This window comes from Symphalangus syndactylus, chromosome 4 (genome assembly GCF_028878055.3).
Source record: "Symphalangus syndactylus isolate Jambi chromosome 4, NHGRI_mSymSyn1-v2.1_pri, whole genome shotgun sequence".
Taxonomy (NCBI): domain Eukaryota; kingdom Metazoa; phylum Chordata; class Mammalia; order Primates; family Hylobatidae; genus Symphalangus; species Symphalangus syndactylus.
In genome coordinates this window covers 148,180,845-148,198,790 of record NC_072426.2, presented here as the reverse complement: position 1 = coordinate 148,198,790, position 17,946 = coordinate 148,180,845, and the positions used below count along the sequence as shown (strand labels likewise).

Here is a 17,946-nt window from a genome sequence, read left to right as displayed (position 1 = left end):
AAACATAAGTTTTTAGTTGGGCAAACACCTAAAAGTAGAGTGGCTGGGTTGATAGTGAGTGTGTAATGAACTGTCAAATAGTTCAAATGGGCTGTACTATTTCCTAACACCTGCGTTTGAATGTTCCAGTTTGTCTGCATTCTTGCTAGCACTTGTATTTTGAGTAATTTTTAGCCACTCTAAGAGGTTTGTTGTGGTATCTAGTTGAGTTTAATTTGCATTTCACTAATGACTAATGATACTGAGTATCTTTGATAAGCATATTTGACATTTATGTATATTCTTTGGTGGAATGTCTGCTGAAATATTTTGTCTAGTTTGTATTGTTTCTTGTGTATTTTACTGAATTTTAAGAGTTCTCAATATATGCCAAATACAAGTCAGAGAGAGTTCATAAAGACAATAGAATTATTTAATCAAAAGGTGATAGCCATATAGATAGCATTGTAAAACTGCAAATGAGGATTTTTACATAATAGAAATTGAAAGTGGGGAAACAGTATTATCTTTTGTTGTTATGTTTCCTTTTTTTTTTTTTTTTGGACATGGTCTTTATCTGTCACCTAGGCCAGAGAGCAGTGGTGTGATTGTAGCTCAGCCTCCTGAGTAGCAGGGATTATGGTCTTGCACCACGACACTCGCTAATGCTTTTTAATGTATTTGTTAAGATGGAGTCTCACTATGCTGCCCAAGCTGGTCTTGAACTCCTAGCCTCAAGCAATTCTCCCTGGTCAGCCTCCCAAATGTTGTTTTTAGTACTGTTGCAGAGTGTCAATACTCTGAGTTTAAAAACTAGTATTTTAATGGAAAACATAACTCATCTGTCCTTATACTTTTGCCTTATTAAATCTTCATGGTTAAATATATCTTATTTTCAGAACTTGAGAAAATTAAATAATATTTATACAATTTAATCATATTGACAACTAGGAGAAGTTTCTTTAGGCTAAGTAAACTTGTGTACTTACGACTGGAAGGCAGGGAAGTGGTCTGAGCATCAATCTGAAGCATTATGGATATGGCTTTTTCTTTTGTAAAATGAGAATGATAATAGTAATGTCTACCTTATACGGTGGTTTGGGAAGTTAAATACGATAAACCAGGTTAAATATTTAGAGCAGTGACTACCATTCTTATTTAATACATAATTGTTATTATGATTATTTCACAATCTTTAAAATACTTCTGTGGTTTTGCAAATCTCCACTTCACTCTATCTGTATAAAGATCCGTACTCCTTTTTTTTACACCAAACAGGAAATAAAGGATATAATTTTTTTAAAAAAATGATTTGAAAGAAAGCTGACTTTCATCAGAGTGTGTCTGAAGCAGTGCTGTTATTGTGTGATCCCATATCAGAAGCATCTGTACCTGATACTTTGTTTCTATTTGTCTTTCAGCAAGCAAGGAAAACAGAAAGTACCCACTGTGATTTTCTAGTTATTTTTCTAAGCCTTCTCAAGCAATTATTATCATCAATTTTCATCTAGCATTTTATCTTCTGTCTGGTTCACTTCTTTGTTTCTCAGGAGCACAAGTCTTTATGTAATGATGTGGGTAGCCACTTCCTTTTTCCTTTGAAATGGATACTTCTCCTGGCATTTTAATTTTGGCTCAAGCATAAGAGTTATCAAGACTCTCAGAATTAATAATATAAACAAATTCTGTCAGAGAACATTTGAATTGGACAGTTCTGAAAGGGAAAACTGCATAGTTTAAAGTGACTTCTTCTATCACATTGGAAGATATTTCCTTTCTTGCTTTCTTTAATAAAAGAACCATTTAATTACTCCTGTGTCTTAGCCATGGAGGTGTGGCTATATGACAGAAGAGGCAGATGGTCATGACATTTTAAATATTTTTAATATAAACTTTGTTTTTAAAACCGTTTTAATTTACAGAAAAAAAATGCAAAGATAGCACAGAGTTTCCATATATCTCCATACCCAGTTTCTCCTATTAGAAACATCTTACATTATATAATACATGTTTCACAAGGAAAGAACCAATATTAACACCTCGTTATTAAATCCATGCCTTTTGTCAGAGTTCCTTAATTTTTTCCTAATGTCTGTGGTTCCAAGGTCCCATCCAGGACACCATATTACAATTAGTCATGTTTTTTTCAGCTTCTTTGGCTATGGCAGTTTTGCCCTTTCCTTGTTTTTAATGACTTTGACAATCTTGAGGAGTACTGGGAAGGTATTTTGTAAAATGTCCCTTAATTAGTGTTTGATGATTTTGGGGTTTTTTTATGGTTAGAATAATTTATACATATTTGGAAGGCCACAAAGGTAAAGTGCCTTTTATCATATCAAGGCAACTGCTATCGACATTCCTTGTCACAGTTAATGTTGGTCTTCATCATCGGGCTTAGGTAGTATTTGTCCATTTCTCTAATGTAAATTTACTCTTTACGTTTTCCACATTGTAGCCTTTGAAAGGGTGTCAGCTTGCATAGCCCACATGGAAGAAGTGGAGAATTATGCTTCTCCAGACTCCTAACATACAATAGTCTTTTAATGGTCTTTTAACTGCCTTTCTAAAATCTCATATAACTGAAATGATATACGATGTAGCCTTTTCAGACTGGCTTTTTTCACCTACTATTATGCACTTAAGATTCATGCATGTCTTTTCATTGCTTAATGGTTCATTTCTTTTTATTACTAAACAGTATCCAATGTATTGATATGTCATAGTTTGTTTATTCATTAGCATACTGAAGGCCATCTTGTGACTTACACTTTCTGATGATTATGAATAAAGCTGCTATATACATTGACATGCAGGTTTTTGTGTAGACATAAGTTTTCAAATCAGTTGCATTAATATCCAAGAGTATCATTTCTGGATGTTGAGGTAAGACTATGTCTAACTTTGTAAGAAACTCCCAAGCTGTCTTCCAAAACTAGCAATGAACGAGAGTTCCTGTTGCACTGCATCCTTACCACATATTGGTATTGTCCAATTTTTTAAATTTTAACCTCTTTAACAAGTGTGTAGCATCTTGTCTTAATTTGCAATTTCCTAACGACAAATGTCTTGATAAAATTTTCCTATGCTTATTTGCCATCTGTACATGTTCTTTGATGACATGTCTGTCAGATCTTTTGCTCATTTTTAATTGAGTTGTCTGTACTATTATTGTTGAGTGTTAAGTATGATTTACAAGAAAGTCATTTATTTTGTATTTTGTGTATTTCCCTCAGTCTGTGACTACTCTGTTCATTCTCTTAACAGTGTCTTCTATCCTGAAAATGAAGAAAATTGCCTTTTTCTCACAGAAGATTGAGCTCAAAGAACTCATGAAGACAGAGAAACTGAGAAGAAGTGGCCTTGGAAAGAATGACTTCTTGCAGAGCTGCAGTTCTAGCCCGTTATCTCCTTGAAGAAGCACTTGTCAAGCAGAGTGTGAGAACTTAGACACAGAAACCAGTAGTAGTGAAACATCAAATTGTGTCCATAATTGGTGGGTTCTTCAAGAATGAAGCCACGGACCCTCGTGGTGAGTGTTACAGCTCTTGAAAGCAGTGTGGACCCAAAGAGTGAGCAGTAGCAAGATTTATTGCAAAGAGCGAAAGAACAAAGCTCCCACAGTGTGGAAGGGGACCCGAGCAGGTTGCCGCTGGTGGCTCGGGCAGCCTGCTTTTATTCTCTTATCTAGCCCCACCCACGTCCTGCTGATTGGTAGAGCCGAGTGGTCTGTTTTGACAGGACGCTGATTGGTGTGTTCACACACCTTGAGCTAGATACAGAGTGCCGATTGGTGTGTTTACAATCCGTGAGCTAGACATAAAGGTTCCCCACATCTCCACCAGAGCAGCTAGATACAGAGTGTGTCGATTGGTGCACTCGAGCTAGACACAGGGTGCTAACTGGCGTGTTTACAATCCGTGAGCTAGACATAAAGGTTCCCCACATCTCCACCAGACTCAGGAGCCCAGCTGGCTTCACCCAGTGGATCCTGCACCGGGGCTGCAGGTGGAGCTGCCTGCCAGTCCCTTGCCGTGCTTGCGCTCGCACTCCTCAGCTCCTGGGTGGTCGATGGGACTGAGCGCCGTGGAGCAGGGGGCGGCGCTCGTCGGGGAGGCTCCGGCGGCACAGGAGCCCATGGAGGGGGTGGGAGGCTCAGGCATGGCGGGCTGCAGGTCCCGAGCCCTGCCCCGCAGGAAGGCAGCCAAGGCCCGGCGAGAAATCCAGCTTAGCGCCAGTGGGCTGGAACTGCTGGGGACCCCAGTACACCCTCCGCAGCCACGGGCCCGGGTGCTAAGTCCCTTATTGCCCGGGGCCGGCAGGGCCGGCCGGGTGCTCGGAGTGCAGGGCCCGCCGAGACCACGCCCACCCGGGCGGAACTCCAGCAGGCCCGCAAGCGCCGCACGCAGCCCCGGCTCCTGCTTGCGCCGCTCCCTCCACACCTCCCGCAAGCTGAGGGAGCCGGCTCCCGCCTTGGCCAGCCCAGAAAGGGGCCCCACAGTGCAGTGGCGGGCTGAGGGGCTCCCCAAGTGCCGCCAAAGTGGGAGCCCAGGCAGAGGAGGCACCGAGAGCGAGTGAGGGCTGTAAACACTGCCAGCACGCTATCACCTCTCAAAATGACCATCCCTGGACACTGTCACCTCTCAAAATGACCATCCCTGGAGGTAGGCATATAAATACAGTTATATCCGACCCAGTGGACTAGGTTTGTGTGTTTAGGGAGTATACACGAGAAATGGTTCTTCTTTTCCCTTTCTTATGTTGTTGCTGAATACTTCGTGCACAAGGAAAAAAATCATATCTCAAAGAGAGAGTGATTGGCTTGTTCAGATTTTGTTGTTGTTCTTCCCTGTTATCTGATTAATGAAAGGAAGTATGTGTGGTGGAAAATATTTTTTAAAGATGTATATATATATATCTGTATATCTCATGCACAGTATATAGGGGGTGATGCGCAACTAGGAGCTGGCAGTGCAGAGAGGAGACATTGATCTGAAGAAACAGCTCCTAACAGCTTATGGGGTACTCACCCTGTGCTCAAGCAATCATTGTCAGTGACAAAGTGGCCATTTAAGTTATAATTGTATTAAATTAAGCCGAGCACAGTGGCTCATGACTGTAATCCCAGCACTTTGGGAGTCTGGGGTGGGTGGATCAGGAGGTCAGGAGTTCGAGATCAGCCTGGCCAACATGGTGAAATCCCGTCTGTACTAAAAATACAGAAATTAGCCAGGTGTGGTGGCGCAGACCTGTAATCCCAGTTACAAGGGGAGGCTGAGCCAGGAGAATCACTTGAACTCGGGAGGCGGAGGTTGCAGTGAGCCAAGATCGTGCCACTGCACTCCAGCCTAGGCAACAGAGAGAGACTCCATCTCAAAAAAATAATAATAATAATTAATTAATGCTAATAATTTGTATGTTTTATTTGGAGAGCTTGAGTAACTTTAGCTCCTAACTAAGTATATGTGTTTTTTTGGTTTTGGTTTTGTTTCTTTTTTCTTTTGGGTTGATCTGTAACACATTTGACTATAGGAAATAGTGGGTTATTCTTTTGGCTTTGCTATTCAGGGCGAATGATAAAATATAAATTTTTGTGAGATTTCAAATATTATATTTCAAAGATTATATTAAGAGATAACATTGCTTACAGATTTAAAAGACGTGATTATCACAAGAATGTGATAGTGGGGGGATAAAATAACTAACAGAATAAATATTTTTTAAGATAAAAATATTTATTTTATAAAAATAAAATAAAAATGGTTTCAAATATTTCAAATGGTAACTTTCTCTACCCCTGTCACAGCCATGAGGGTCTCTCTCTTACCTCTTCACAATGATAACTTGGTGGGGTTCCTAGAAGTAAAATCCCACAAAAGTATGGAAGTCTCCATAAATGGCACTTCTGAGTTTCTTATGCTTGTGCTGATTGAAACTCAGCCTCATCAAAAAGTTTCAGCAGTTCAGAAGAATTACCTTATAAATGTTACTACCAATTTATGGCTTCAGAAACTTCTGCTCCAAATAAGCAGACTCCAGTTATGACCCTCTGTATTTGCCTGTCTCCAGATTTCAGGATGATGATTTGCTCTATGACTTCAGTTCTCTAATGGGTCCAAGAAAATTCATTGATTTCAGTTCGTTCAGCTTTATTTTCTCTTGTTGAAAGAGTGTATGTAACATTCAAGTTGATAAGCTATTGTCACCAACAGTTTTTAAAAATTATATTTTGTTTACAACTTGTTATTAAGACTTTATAGAGACAGTTACATTATGCTTATTAATATTCCTGGTGACAGACCTTTAACAGAATTTTACATATGATTTAAATTTGTCTTCATATTGGAAATATTTAAGGAATTTTGATACTTATATTCACTTCCATCAAACCAAGATCCCAAAGATTAAAAAGAATCATTAACTAATTTAGTAGTTGGAGACTCAATAGAGTGATTTCAATTGAGTTTGAACATTAAATTAATTGTTATAATACCTGATAAGTCTGGCTTCCTAAAGTATCATTTCTTTATCTTATCATTCCACATTTTGAACTACATACAAAAACAAAAATCATTTGAAAATTTTCCTATAGCTTGGAAGAAATTTTAAAATTTAACCACACATGTATATGTGTACACATGTGCACACACACGCAACTTATTCCCACAGGTATTTCCTGTAGCAGTTAATAATACACCTTCCATATATTACATATTTAGTAAAGCTTTTAAAAATGATTCAATTTATGTAAAACATACAAAGAAAGCATATTAGTCTTTACTGAGACGGGAAGCTGATGGGTCAAAATATATGCGAGTTGACATTGTTAGCCACTATCCTTAAGGTGGATATCAGTTTAACATGGTAACATATCCTTGTTCACTTTTTGGATAATAGGCAGTAGGCTTTTGTGCGTCCATCTGGAAATTGGTTGTTGGGGATCATTCAATGATCTGGTTTTGGCCAAAATGCCCTTATGAGTTTGTCAGATAATATTACAATTCTTTGGCACCATGCATCAAGAGTAGTCCAGCAACAGGAAATGAAATTCATTTTCTCGCTAATGTTGGTTGAGTACAGAGGCCAGTTTGTCCTACATGTGTGGGTAATGTCACATACCTTTTTAAAAAGATTTCACTTGGGGCCACCAGAACCCGCTCTAAGTGGGCCAGAGGTGATTTTCATATTATAGCTTTTATTTCTTTTGTTGAAAAATTGTATGTAACATTTGAGTTGATTGGGTGTTTCCATAAATACAGGTTTTTAAAAACGTGTTTGTTTATATCTTGTTTATAAATTTTGTTTGTACTCATCTTGTTTATACTTTCTGGTGACAATTCCATTGTGCTTATTATTCTATTTTTCTTACTCTGGAACCGAAGACTGGCATAGTATAATATTCTCTTTGAACTTCTTCAAAGATGTGGTCTCTGCGTGTTGTGAGTTAGAGATCTTGGTGAGAACTGCCCGTTGGTGTAATGATCAATCGACATTTTCTTTTGCTTTGATGATGTCCCTTTTTGAACTGATATCCACCTTGATAATAGTCAACTTCTTAGGAACCATTAGAGTTATTAAAATACCTTTAATCTGCTAACCATTCTAAATTATGGATAATGTAAGATAATTACATTATCTTACTGCAAAGATACTTACATTAGGCGTCTTTATTTTCTCTGAAGCTTTTCGAAATCATGAACTATCCTAAAACATTTCTACTATTAGTGTATATAAACATTCTTCCCTTTATTCATCCAGCAAGCTATGGGAATGGAAACAATTCTGTTATCTAAGAATATTTTCATCTCTGGAAAGGGGTCAAAATGGTGAGTTAAAATTTGTTCCAGTGTATTCTGCCTGATATTTTCTGGTTTAATTCTTAGGATATGACCTACAAACAAATCAAGATTAAATCTGGATTTTTGGGCATGCTTTAATCAATTTATTAGGGTGTTTTAATAAATCTACTAGATATTTAGGAAGCAGTGGTTAGGGGGCCATGAGCTTCCCTCTTCTAATGGAAGAAGAATAATAGTATTTAAAGTATTACAGTGATGAACAGAAACGTGGAAAGAAGAAAGTAATACAATTTTAGAAAGTAAGCCTACTTTGTTAGGAAATATTGCATATTTTTAATGGGCAGCAAAGACTGGCAAAATAGGGAACCATTAAGTTTAAGGTAGAAAATAAAACTGTTAGTAGAAGCCTCCATCAAGTTTCAACTTCTGCTTTCAGCTTAGGAAAGTAGGATTTTGACATTGGGTTAGTAGAAAAATAGTTGCATGATACTGGTTTGTTGAGATGGAAGAGATATTTGACTTGTTCAGATCTTGTATGTATGAATAGGTAACATGATTCACAATGACGAAGGCTCATAATGAGAGGTTGTTAAAGGGCTAATTTTTAAAGCATTAAATGCCTATATATGCATAAATTCTCAGATAAGAGATTTGGTTAACAAAGATTTGGTCAAGTGATACAGTATTGTGTCAATTTCTGAAAGTCAGTGTGGCAGACAGAATAAGAAAATGACTCCTAAAATGCCCAGATGTGCATGTTCTTGTATAATCCTCTCCCTTGAATATGAGTAGGATCTTTGAATATGATAAATGTCACTTGAGTGAATGGATTATGTAACACAGCAAAGGTGAAAGGGTTTTGCCGCTGTAACTATCTCTAATTAGTTGACTTTTACTCAAGAGGGACATTATTCTGGATGGGCACTGACTTAATCAGGTGAAAGCCATAAAAGCAAAAGAATCCCTAGCTAGCCTTAAAGAGAAACAGCTGTATTGAAAGCTGCCAGTAAAGACGGGGAGCCTCTAAAAGGAGAGGACCTCAATGCTACAACCACAAGTAACTAAATTCTACCAACAACATTAATGAGCTTGGAAGAGAACTTTGAGCTCCAGAAGAGAACTGCAACGTGGCTAATACCTTGATTTCGGCTTGTGAGACCCTGAACAAAGGACCTAGTTAAGCCTTATCCAAACTCCTCATCCACAGAAACTGTGGTGTGATAAATGTGTGCTGCTTTATGCACCTAACTCTGTGCTAATTTAATATCTAGCCATAGAAAATGAATACATTTGGAAACCCATTGTTGACTATCGTGAGTGAGACCCAAAGAATCATCTCTAAAATCTCCTGGTTACTAACTAGAAAAATTCTGAATGGTTATGATCTTTCAGAAAAGAGAAATTTACCTCCTTGGGATATATTATGCTTCAGATGATACACTTTACTTTGAGAAAAAAATTTAGTTCCCATCAGAAAGTTTATAGACTATTAGAGATAAAACAAGTAATTAGATGGATGGAGTCAGTCCTAGAGCTCAGCTAAACTTTAGAATACCACAAAGTATGGTAGAATATAGGGAAATGTAAATTCCTTGAGGCCCTGGTTAAAGACTTTTAAAAATTAAGACAATGTCTCAATAAGCCCGAAGTCATAATTACCAGTGTACGTTATCAAATTTCTCAGGAGAAAGCAAATAGATGACTCTGAATTAAACAGATGCTAAAGGAACAGAAAACATATTTACAGCTGTAAAATATGCAATTTCGTTATGTGCCAAAGATAAAATAATATTTGAATTTGTTACTACAGAGAAGTGGGAGATCATTATTCAATTTATACTCCTGCGATTCTGAACAAACTTATATCACTGCCCTTTGTTTTTTTTTCTTTTTCTTTTTTTTAAATTTAGAGAAGTACTACAAGGAATAGTACAAAGTTTCAGGATTCATTTCTCAATTAGGTGTTCATCTATTGATTTTAGTGCTTTGTTAGGCCTTGGTTTTAGAGGGTATGGGGCAAGTTTGGGCAGATATTTGGAGAGTTTAGTCTGAAACTGATAGGTTCAGCCTAAATAGTATTGCAAAATCAGTTTAATCTATGCCCAGAAGTATGACTACTTTTTTGACCCTTCAATTTGTGTAGAGTACAGGTAAGGCAAGGTTTAAATAGCTATAACCTGCTTGTGATCGAGTGCGTCCTCAGGAAATGTGCAGGAACAGGCCATCAGAAGAGATTTTATTTTACAGGAGATAGTCACACCACCCCATTTGGTTAGTGGATGTGATGTCACAAAGGAGGAAAGAATGTTTCTCAATTAAGAGTCTGAAGGCGATAGTTATGCGCTGGGGCATGCAAAGTGTTTGAGAGTTATTAGAGGTACCCGGCACCTGATAGTTATTCAGTCCCAGGGAGAAGTTAGGTAACAATATCACGATGTATGACAGATGTCACAGGGCCTATCAATCAAAATGTTGAGTTTTCTTTTTCTTTAACAGTTAGAGAACTTTGCTTTTATGCAATGAAGGGACATTGAGCGATTTATTCCCCCTTGCAGAAACTTCAATAATTACCCCATTTGTATTTGTTCCCTTTTGTTTCCTAGCTGTAAGAGTGAAATTATTTTTCCTATACTCTTTCAGTTTAAAGTGTATAAAACTGTCTTTTTCAAGAGTACTCTAGGGTTTAACAACGTAGTGTTTTTATTTGAATCCCAAAGTAAACAGCATGTTATTGAAATTCTCAACATATAGACCATTGTTGCAGCTGTTTTTTCATTTATTTTTAATTTTTTAATGATTAAATCCTTAAAGAAGAGTTGCAAAGCTTGTAGAGTTTTCATATATGCTTCATCTAGCTTCCCCTAATGTTAACATCTTGAATAACCATGATACATTTATTAAAAGTAAAAAATTACCATTGGTATAATACTATTAACTAAGTTACAGACTTCATTAGGATTTACCTGTATTTTCCACTAATATTTTTTTCATTTCCTGGATCCAGTCCAGGTTATCACATTACTAAGTCATCTTATCTCCTTAGTTTCCTCCAGTTTGTGACAGTTTGTCAGTTTTCCCTTGTTGTTCACTACCAATATACTTTGGAAGGTGTTTTGTAGAATGACCCTTGATATTGGTTTCTGTGGTTCTCACAATGCAACTGAGGTATGGATTTTGTGAAGAATATCATTTAAAGCCTCTTTCTAATATGTCAAGGAAACTTGATATTAACATGATTTGTTATTGGAGATGGCTTGCTTTGACACCATGGTTAAGTTAGCGACTGATAGATTTCTCCACTGGAAAGCTGCCCTTTGTCTCTTTTCCTGCTCTATTCATTAGAAGCTTCTTAATAAGTCTAACCCGCCCTCAAGCTCCACCATGGAGAGAGAAGTATCAAAGAATTTACAGGCATATGTTTAAACTACCGTAGTAATTAATAAATATTTTGGGGAGATATTTTCAGACCAACCAATAAACAACTTGTTATTTCTGCCAGTCTTCTACATTCACCATTTGTAAAGAAGCTTTTCCCTTTCTTCATCAATTAATTTATTTGATTATTTATATCAGTATGGGCACGTGTTTATTTTATCTAATGGGTGTAATTCAATAATAACATTGTTTATTTTGTTACTCAAGTTGTTCTAGGGTTGCCTTGGGAGATTTTTGAGGTTTCAGGTTAACTCTTGGATCACCTTGACATGCCCTATGTATTTATCTGTATGTTTATTTATTTATCAGCCCTTGCTTGCTTTCTAGCACCATAGGATGCTCCAGAATCATTTGTATTTTTCCTGCCCCAGCCCTAGGATCAATCTTTTCTCCAAATATGACCAAAGAAATCAGTCATTTCTCTAAATGTGATTGCAGAACCATATTTAGAATCCATGATATAAGCAACGGTGGTGCTCATTGTTATAGAACTATCATTGCTTGTTTACTTTTTCTGGAAAGAGAGAGAAAGGTACATGTATTTATGCACACATGTTTATATGTATTTCTGTATTTACTTATATTTACGCATATTAAAAGAAGCAAGAACTCAATCTTTTATTTCCAATTCTAACTCATCGCCACAGGGGTCATTCTAGCCTCTCCCACTTGCTCATTTGTAATTTCCTTTTTCTATATAAAGAATTTGGTTCCCATTCCATTCCATGTAGTGAACTATCTACATTTTGTTTACTTACTTGTACAACTTTAGGAGTTGTAGTTCCAGAATGGCTAAATTTACCCTGTGAGATCAAAATTACCAGCTAAAATGAAGTGCTTATATAAAAAGTTCTTTCTGCCTTTAATTTTATGGTCTAGTCAAAACATTGTTCCCAACGTTATTGTGAGCTCTTTCTTGTTTCTCTCACACACTTCAGTGAGATTAAATCCTGTACTTAGATTTATTTGGCACAGTCTTCATTTCATCCTTGGATTTCCAAAAGCTTAGTTTTTATTTTAATACGAGTACACTTAATTCACTATTTTGTATTGTTTCTGAAATTTTGAAAAATGCATAGTGTCGTTTGTACATCACTGCAGAACCATATAAAACAGTTGCCTCACTCTAAATTTCCATTGTGTGCCCTCCAGTGATCAAAACTAAATGTCCTGATCAACAACTGATTTTTTTTCTCATTTAGCAAAATGTCATATAAATGAAATTATACAGTATACAGCCCTTTGGCTGCTGCTTTCATTTGGCAAAATGAAATCAAGATTTCTTCATATTGTTGTGTGAATCAACAGTTTCTTTTTAGTGCTGAGTAATGTTTCTTTGTATAGGTACATTGCAGCATGTTAATCTACTCATATGTTAAAGGGAATCCTGGTTATTTTTGCTTTGTGGTGATTAGAAAGCTTTTAGAAAAATTTGCATACAGGTTTCAGGTTTTGTGCACACAGACTTTTACTAATTTACCTAGGTTAAAAACTAAACATGGGGCCAGGCACGGTGGCTCACACCTGTAATCCCAGCACTTTGGGAGGCTGAGGCGGGTGGATCACGAGGTCAGGAAATCGAGACCATCCTGGCTAACACGGTGAAACCCCATCTCTACTAAAAATACAAAAAATTAGCCAGGCGTGGTGGCGGGCACCTGTAGTCCCAGCTACTCTGGAGGCTGAGGCAGGAGAATAGCGTGAACCTGGGAGGCAGAGCTTGCAGTGAGCCGAGATGGTGCCACTGCACTCCAGCCTGGTCAACAGTGTGAGACTCCGTCTCAAAAAAAACAAAAAACAAAAAAAACCCAAACATGGTATTGTTGGTTCACATGGTGAATATATATTTAACTTCGTAAGAAACTGTCAGTTTCCAAAGTGGCAGTACATACCATTTTGCAGTCCCAACAGCAATGAAGGAGAGTTTCTGTTTCCCGCACCCTCATAAGCATTTGCTATTATCAATTTTTGTATGTTTGTTTTGTTTTGTTTTTGCCATTCTGATATGTGTGTAGAGGTAACTAAATATTGTTTTGATTGTCATCTGTTTATTTTCTTTCTCTAAATGTTTGAGACCTTTCCCATCTTAATTAGGTAGTTTGTTTTCTTGTGATTGTTAAATGTTCTCTACATTTCTGGATACAAGTTCTTTATCTCTAATGTAATTTGCAAATATTTTCTACCAGTCTGTTGTTTGTATTTTCATTTTCATCAGAATACATTTTGAAGAGCAAAATGTTTTAATTTTGATAAACTCTATTTATCAAACATAAATAGAAAAACTGTATTTATAAAACATATGGCTCATGCTTTTGCACTATATCTAAGAATTCATTGCTAAGGTCATGCAATCCTCCTTCTCCTAGAACTTTTATAGTTTATGTTTCTATGTGGGTCTATAATCCATTTTGAGTTAATTTTTATATTAGGCATGAAGTGTCTGCCAAGGTGTCATTTATTTATTTTGCATATGGATGTTCAATTGCTTCAGTACCATTTGCTAAAAAGACTATGCCTTTTCTATTTCTATTTTTGTGAAAAATTAGTTGGCTACATTTTGTGGGTCTATTTCTAAGATATTTATTCTGCTCCATTGATTTATGACTTGGTCCTTCCATTAATATTATAGTCTTGAATGCTGTAGCTTTATAATAGTATTATAATGTAGCAATGTCAGATCCCCCTCCCACATTTTTTCTTTATAAAAATTGTTTGGTTAATCTGGTTCCCTTGCCTTTCCGTATACATTTTCAATCTGCTTGTCAATATTTACAGAAGTTAGTTGGGATTTTTGTTGGGATAAAAATCAGTTTGGTAAGAATTAACATCTCAGATATTAAGTGTTTCAAATACTTAACCCTGTGTAGCTTTCCATTTGTTTAGATTGTCTTTGATTTTTTCCATCAGGTTTATTTCCTTTTCAGCATACAGATTCTCCACACATTCTGTTATATTTAATTACACCAAAGCATTTCATTTTCAGTGCTATTATAAATTATCTAACCCCCATACCAGCTACCTTAAGATTCTCTCTCTCTCTCTCTCTCTCGTGTGTGTGTGTGTGTGTGTGTGTGTGTGTTTCTTTGGTTGCTCACTTTCTTGGCTTTCAACAGTTTGAATATGATATATGTAGATGTGTCTTTTTGGAATTTGTCCTGCTTGTTGTTCTCTCAGCTCTTTGGATCTGTGGATTGGTGTCTGTCACTAATTTCAGAAAATTCTTAGGCACATTTTTAAAAATATTTCTTCTTCTCATTATTTCTTCTCCCTTTGATATTCTAATTACACATGTGTTAGACCAGATGATATTGCCTCATAGCTTTTTGTTACTCTGCTCTCTTTTTTCCCACTCTTTTATCTCTTTACATTTTATTTGTGGCAATCTCTATTGACCAATCTAGAAATCCACTGATTATTTTCCTTAGGCTGGGTTGATTTTACAGGAATACCTCATTTTATTAGGCTTTGCTTTCTTAAACTTTGCCAATATTTCATTTTTTACAAATAGAAGATTTGTGATAACCATCTATTGAGCAAGTCCATCAGCATCATTTTTCCAGGAGTATGTGCTCAGTTCACATCTCTGTGTCACATTTTTGTAATTCTTGCAATATTTCAAACCTTTTCATTATTATTATATCTGTTATGGCAACCTGTGATCAGTGATCTTTCATGTTACTGTTGTAATTGTTTTGGGGCACTACAAACTGAGCCCATATTAGATGGTAAACTTAATTGGTAAATGTGTGTTCTAACTACTCCACCAACCAGCCATTCCCCTGTCTCTCTTCCTGTCTTCAAGCTTCCCTATTCCCTGAGACACAATATTGAAATGAGGCCAATTACTAACCCTATAATGGTCTCTGAGTGTGAGGGTAAAAGGAAGACCTACATGTCTCTCACTTTAAATCAAAAGCTAGAAATGATTAAGCTAAATAAGAAAGGCATGATGAAAGCCAAGATCAACCAAAAGCTAGGCCTTTTGCACCAAACACATAGCCAAATTGTGAATTCAAAGGAAAAGTTCTTAAAGAAAATTAAAGTGCTGCTCCAAAGAACAATAAATAATAAGAAAACCAGCAGCATTATTGCTGACATGGAGAATATTTTTATCATCTGGATAGATCAAAACAGCCACAACATTCCCTTAAGCCAAAGCCAAATCCAGAAGAAGACGCTAACTCTTTTCAATTCTATGAAGGCTAAGAGAGGTGAGGAAGATGGAGAATAACAGTTTGAAGCTAGCAAAGGTTTATTCGTGAGATTCAAGGAAAGAAGCCATTTCCATAACATGAAAAGACAAGGTGAAGCATCAAGTACTGATGTAGAATCTACAGCAAGTTACCCAGAATATTTAGCCAAGATCACTGATGAAGGTGGCTACAGTAAACAACAGATTTTTAATGTAGACAAAATGCCTTGTATTAGAAAAGGATGCCATCTAAAACTTCAAAACAAGAGAAGAGATGGCAATTCCTGGCTTAAACCTTTCAAGGATAGGATGAGTTACTTGATAGGAGCTAACATACCTGGTTATCTTAAGTTAAATCCAGTGCTCATTTACTATTCTGAAAATCGTAGGACCCTTATAAATAATAAATCTACTCTGTCTGTGCTCTATCAAAGGAACAAAACAGCATGGATGACAGTACTTTTATTTATAGCATGTTTTACTTAATATTGCAAGCCCACTGTTGAAACCTACTGCTCAGAAAAAAAATTCCATCAAAACATTAGTGTTCATTGACAATGCACTTAGTCCCCCAAGAGCTGTGATGGACATGTACAAGATTAATTTTGTTTTTTAGCCTGTTAACACAATATCCACTCTGCAGCCCATGGATCAATGAGGAATTTTGACTTTCAGTTCCTGTTATGTAAGAAATACATTTCATTAGGCTACAGCCATCCATTGTAATCTGTGATTCCTCTGATCACAATGGATGGCTGTAGCCTAATGAAATGTATTTCTTTCAAAGTCATTTGAAAATCTTCTGGAAAAGATTAAGCTTTTAGATGTCATTAAGAATATTTGTCAAAATATCAATGCTAACCAGAGTTTAGAAGTTGATTCCAACCTTCATGGGTGACGTTGAAGAGTTTAAGACTTCAGTGGAAGAAGTAACTATAGATGTGGTGGAAATAGCAAGACAACAAGAACAATAGAGACATAGATCAATGGAACAGAACAGAGCCCTCAGAAATAATGCCACATATCTACAACTATCTGATCTTTGACAAACCTGACAAAAACAAGAAATGGGGAAAGGATTCCCTGTTTAATAAATGGTGCTGGGAAAACTGGCTAGCCATATGTAGAAAGCTGAACCTGGATCCATTCCTTGCACCTTATACAAAAATTAATCCAAGATGGATTAAAGACTTAAATGTTAGACCTAAAACCACTAAAATCCTACAAGAAAACCTAGGCAATACCATTCAGGACATAGGCGTGGGCAAGGACTTCATGTCTAAAATACCAAAAGCAATGGCAACAAAAGCCAAAATTGACAAATGGGATATAATTAAACTAAAGAGCTTCTGCACAGCAAAAGAAACTACCATCAGAGTGAACAGACAACCTACAGAATGGGAGAACATTTTTGCAACCTACTCATCTGACAAAGGGCTAATATCCAGAATCTACAATGAACTCAAACAAATTTACAAGAAAAAAACAACCCCATCAAAAAGTGGGCAAAGGACATGAACAGACACTTCTCAAAAGAAGACATTTATGCAGCCAAAAAACACATGAAGAAATGCTCATCATCACTGGCCATCAGAGAAATGCAAATCAAAACCACAGTGAGATACCATCTCACACCAGTTAGAATGGCCATCATTAAAAAGTCAGGAAACAACAGGTGCTAGAGAGGATGTGGAGAAATAGGAACACTTTTACACTGTTGGTGGGACTGTAAACTAGTTCAACCATTGTGGAAGTCAGTGTGGCAATTCCTCAGGGATCTAGAACTAGAAATACCATTTGACCCAGCCATCCCATTACTGGGTATATACCCAAAGGACTATAAATCATGTTGCTATAAAGACACATGCACACGTATGTTTATTGCGGCACTATTCGCAATAGCAAAGAGTTGGAACCAACCCAAATGTCCAACAACGATAGACTGGATTAAGAAAATGTGGCACATATACACCATGGAATACTATGCAGCCATAAAAAATGATGAGTTCATGTCCTTTGTAGGGACATGGATGAAACTGGAAAACATCATTCTCAGTAAACTATCGCAAGGACAAAAAACCAAACACCGCATGTTCTTACTCATAGGTGGGAACTGAACAATGAGAACTCATGGACACAGGAAGGGGAACATCACACTCCGGGGACTGTTGTGGGGTGGGGGGAGGGGGGAGGGACAGCATTAGGAGATATACCTAATGCTAAATGACGAGTTAATGGGTGCAGCAAAACAACATGGCACATGGATACATATGTAACAAACCTGCACATTGTGCACATGTACCCTAAAACCTAAAGTATAATAATAAAAAATAAAAAAAAGAAAATAAAAAAAAGAAAAGAGATATTTGAAAGAAATTAAAAAAAAAAAAGGAAGTGGAGCCTGAAGATGTGACTGAATTGCTGAAATCTCATAATAAACCTTGAACGGAGAAGAAATTTCTTCTTCTGGATGAACAAAGAAAGTGATTTCCTGAGATGAAATCTACTCCCTGTGAAGATGCTGTGAACATTATTGAAATGACA

At 36.7% G+C, this 17,946-nt stretch overlaps 1 protein-coding gene across 7 annotated transcripts in view; it reads right to left on the bottom strand.

The window, feature by feature from the left end:
- ADAM29 (ADAM metallopeptidase domain 29) overlaps positions 1–17,946 on the bottom strand; it is a 67,741-nt gene that overhangs the window by 44,832 nt on the left and 4,963 nt on the right. The window contains exon 1 of one of the 7 annotated variants that reach the window (XM_063638444.1): positions 9,953–10,043. The exons of 5 other annotated variants lie outside the window; for them this stretch is intronic. The gene's annotated coding sequence lies outside the window, so the exon portion shown is untranslated. Of the gene's footprint in view, positions 1–7,632; positions 7,722–9,952; positions 10,044–17,946 lie in introns of those variants that run through there. One more of the 7 variants, XM_063638447.1, reaches the window with a different exon arrangement.